We start from the raw sequence: 4,449 nt of genomic DNA, 5'->3' as shown, positions 1-4,449 counted from the left end.
GGCAGCGGGGAGCAGCAGCAGCCATCCTGCAGGCCCACAATGAAAGGGGGGCCCTGGGGGCGAGGGAGTCGCCATGGCGGGCCAGAGTGTGCTCAAGGCCTGGCTAGCGGCCATCTTAGCCCGGGCCTCGCTCACACAGTGCCAAGGCATCGGGCACGCAGCGCTCCCACAGCTTTTACCCCAGCTCTCCTGACTGGAAAATCATAATACACCTCTCCTTCACGAGGCAGCACAAGTTGCCCGGGGCCACAGAGGCGGCTGCGCCCTCACCATGGCTTTCCCCTCAGACGTGAGCGGTGCAGGAGCAAAGGCAGGGTTAGCCCTGTGCAGGCAGCCACTTTTGGGGCACAACTGCCCGCCTGAACGTGCCCCGATGAGTCCTGTAAGCTGCCAGGCACTGGGCTGGCGTCCTGACTGGAGTCTGACCCTGGAAGACGCGGCCTGAACAGGTACAGCAATACAGGTTGGCAGTCCGAGAGCTATGAGAGAAAACGTCGCCTGCCTGGCCATCAGAGAGCGAGTTATGGGCAAATTCTGCCTTTCTCCTGGCCGAAACAAAATAAATCCCAAACCAAAACTGCAGAGACACCAGTAAAGAAGATGCGAGCTTCCTAACTCTTAGTTTAATACACATTTAAAACAAGATCAGTTAGAAAAGCAAAAGGCACGGTTACACAGACAACACGGACAAAGCTACACCTGCATTTCCCACTCCACGGGAGCTTTGCAGTGGAAACATCAGAGTTGTTCAGTTCTTCAAATGAGCAATACTAAATACCAACCGAGGAACCCTCACCCGGGGTCCCGGGCTGTCCTCAGATAGGCTACAGCTATTACTGACATTAAAGTAGTATTTGGGGAGCGTTTCACGTGTCTTTAGCCACAACGGGGCTATTTCACACGGTGCAATAGGCACATGACGCACATTGAAAATTTGGCGTCTGCTCCAGTACTCTGTGGAGAACCAGAGCACGAGGGTGATTGCAACCGCACACAGACAGGGCCGTGTTATACATCTCGGTTAGACAGTGAAACATAAGGGATGGCAGGCTAGCTGCTCTGCTCCGGGGTTGTCTACATGGAAACCCACACCATTATAATGACAGCACTATAGGTCAACCGCTACTGCTCCTCGCCACGCTGGCGCACATCTCCACTCTTAAACTGGCTTTCTCCAGTTTAGCTTAAATGGCTTCCAGCGTGACATAACCGGTACACAGGAGAGTCCTGCCTTCTGCTAAAGTAAATATCCACGGAGGTTGTACGTGTACAGCTCCTTGCTTTAAAATCCGCCCCCAACCGTACGTCTGTAGCTAGACCTGGCCTTCGGCTACCGTTTCTGTACTCCGCACACTTCTGGGCTGTTCACAGTGCCCGTGAAACACTATTACACCCTGCTTCCCTTGGGTGCTAATCCTGCTTGTCAACCCAAAGGCAGAAGCAGACGGTGGCTTGGCATTTTGATTACGTTGTGATCTGTTTGAACCTTCCAGACTCTTTTGATGTCTGTGCAAATTTGAAAGGGGGAGCCTTCATCCTCCACAATGAAACTCCGCTATCGCATGGTGAAACATCTCGGGACTCCTACGTCCGTAGCCATTGCTAGATTTGAAGTGGGGAGGGAAGTTATGGCTCCTCCAGGAAGAGTCTGAATTTCAGACTAACCAGTTCTGGCCCTGAGCGGAGAACACCACGGGGACAGCATGTTGCTTTTCAAACAAATGCATGCGTAGGGGAGCATGCGCATGCACAGAGACACCATATTTATACAAATAGATGCATTCATAGGAAAATGCAAATAGCATCCTCTTCCGTCCCAGGCTCCCTTAGAGCTCCTGACATCCCAAGGTTTCAGAGGAGTACAATCGAGCTTCAGATCAAACATTAGCCCTGCGGGGGCTCCCTCAGGGAAGCAGCCGTGCACCGGGGTCTTTTCCCCGCTTCCGCGCGAGGTTTTCCGACCCGGCCTTCCTTGGGTGCTCTGTTCTGACACACGTACAACACACGCGCGCGCATGCAGAGCCTTGCTAAAAGGTGCTCTGGGAATTGAGCTCCGCTTCCTCCTTCTTCTAAATCAACTGTCATAAACCAGCTTTTGTTTTATTTTTAACAAAGCGACAGAAATAATCTCCACGCACAGCCCTTGCCACTCCCACGGCCCTGTCCTTTGGCACAACAAGCTGCCCAGGGTACCCCGAGGACAGGGGCATGGGAAGACAGCAGGGTAAGAAAGACCAGGAGAGGCTGCTTTCTGCTGCACAGAAATCCGCTCCTCCTCTCTTGAGCCCATTACCTGGGCTCAAGTAATTACTCCCAGGCAGCGAGGCAGTGGGATGGGAAGGGGGCTGGATGGTGGGTAAGGCACTCCCAACCTCCCCGACCCAATCTCCAGCTGGCCCCTTCATCCCCAGCCCACTGAGGTGCCCACTTTCGACCTGCATTTTACCTTGCGCTCTGCAAACCACGGTTTCTCTCGCTCTTTGGTACCAGCAAGAGGTGACCGCCGCAGCACCATTGCAGCAATTGATGGGCTGACATGCAACTTGTGACAGCCCGAGCTCTGCCTGCCTGTGGCGCATCCCTCTCTCCAGCCTAGCCAAGGACCGGTGCCTCCTCCTCCTCCTCCTCCTGTCCCATTCGCCTGGGTCCAGGACTCAGACATACGGAGACATTTCTTGATGAAACCTATCAGTGAATGAGTGGCAGCTGAGCAGGTACCGAGCAAGACGCGGGGCCAGACAGCAGCCAGGGGGGAAGGCAGCGGGTGGAGGGAACGTGCCTCGGGAGGAATACTCACAAAGGGCTGCTTTCATTAATAAAACATTCCCCCCTCGGTCGCCTTTTGATTTGGGTGTAAGAATTAACCCCATCTGCCCAACAGCACGCTACCTACCACGTAATCTCTGCTGAGGAAGGCCGTCTGACGTGTCCGCTCAATTGCTACGCTTCCCCCTGCCCACACTCCTCGGCTCTCCAGACCCCCTCCAAACAGCTCACCAGCCTCGCTGGGTCTGCCCTGTTGAAGAGATCCTCTTCCCACAACATAGATTAGACCCAGTGAAAATAGGCTTAGTGAAAATACCATTTCACTATTAATGCCCCCCCCCGCCTTCACACTCTCTCACACCCAGAAAGATTATAACAAATCCTGGTCACCTTTTGCCCCTGCTAACTACTGCTCCAGTCTTTGCACTGCACGCTTTCTACCGCGAGTAGAGAGCCGGGCACAGGGTAGCACTTATATATATACACACACATATATCTAGTCAGCATTGGAGATGTTCAGCCGCAGAACACAGATCTCCCTGCACAGCATCTCGCCTTGTCACGATACCCCAACCAGTCCCTCTCTGCTGTAATTGCAATGCCTGGTCCTTGGGCATCAGCTGAAAGTTGCAGCAAAACCTGCGTTGGTTTAAGCATGATCTGTCCGTTCAAAATTGGTGGGGGGTTCCTTTTACATCACTGAGACATTTCTATTCTCTTTCTGTTTCAAGTAAAACCGAGATGCAGAGACGCCTTCGAACAGACAGCCCCTTCATTTTTCCAGAGGTGTGTTTTAATGAGTGACTCGCCTTCCAAAAAGGGGCCGGTGGAGGGGAAGGACAGCAGATTCTCCACACAAATTCAATAGCTGGTAGGTTGCCATGGGCTAAAGTATTTCTTTGCACACAGGAAGGGAAGGGACTCCAGAGCACTAAGGGTTTTGCCTCCCATGAGTTATAGCTCTACCCTTCAAGAGCGGAATAAATGCTTTATCCCATTGCAGCCTGCGATGTATTCTACATAGATGGATTGATTTCCCCTATTGTTCTTAATAAATCCTGGCGCATGAAGAAACTCACTGCACAGCCATTTTTCCTGCCTTGTTCTACCTTGCAGAAGTAATAAGGGTCAGATGTGACTGCAGTGGGAAGCAAAGGCCGTACGCGAGGCGGTACTTTGCTGGATGCAGTGGGTGTGCTCGCAGGGGCTCGGTGGGTGCAGACAAGCAACGCCCTTTTCTCGGTTTATTCCCCCTTCTAGTCTAAGCTGAGGAAAAGGGGAACCATGGCTGGGTACCACAGCATCGGCGTGGCTCCAAGGGGAGCAGTTGCTCTACAAGCTGAGCCTGCATGAGCCCCCCTGCTCTGCACGGGGACAGGCAAGGCTCTGGCCCTCTCCAACCGGAGCTCTCACAATGGCTGATAAATACAGGGCTGAGCCCTGCACCTCTGTAGAGCCTCCCTGAGCACACTCTACTCCCTGCTGTGCCCTGTCCATCAGACCTGCCCCTGCCCACGTCCCAGCCGAGAGAAGCCCACACTGCCAGCCCGGGGGCTCCTCTGGTTTCTAAAAACCAAAAAAAAACCCCAAAACGCCAAACCATCGCCTTCTCAATGACTCCCAACTGCACAATTCAGACCCCCAGGTTGTTGTTGAAAGGCTCTCTCCCTCCCTACCGCCTTT

General features: G+C 53.4%; 1 long non-coding RNA gene across 1 annotated transcript in view; it reads right to left on the bottom strand.

The window, feature by feature from the left end:
- The window catches only part of LOC103926328, a 28,511-nt gene that overhangs the window by 23,663 nt on the left and 399 nt on the right, over positions 1-4,449 (bottom strand). The window lies entirely within an intron of this gene.

This window comes from Pygoscelis adeliae, unplaced genomic scaffold, assembly GCF_000699105.1.
Source record: "Pygoscelis adeliae isolate BGI_AS28 unplaced genomic scaffold, ASM69910v1 Scaffold21, whole genome shotgun sequence".
NCBI classification, from domain to species: Eukaryota; Metazoa; Chordata; class Aves; order Sphenisciformes; family Spheniscidae; genus Pygoscelis; species Pygoscelis adeliae.
The sequence above is the reverse complement of the archived record's forward strand: the minus strand, read 5'-3'. Positions and strand labels throughout refer to the sequence as shown.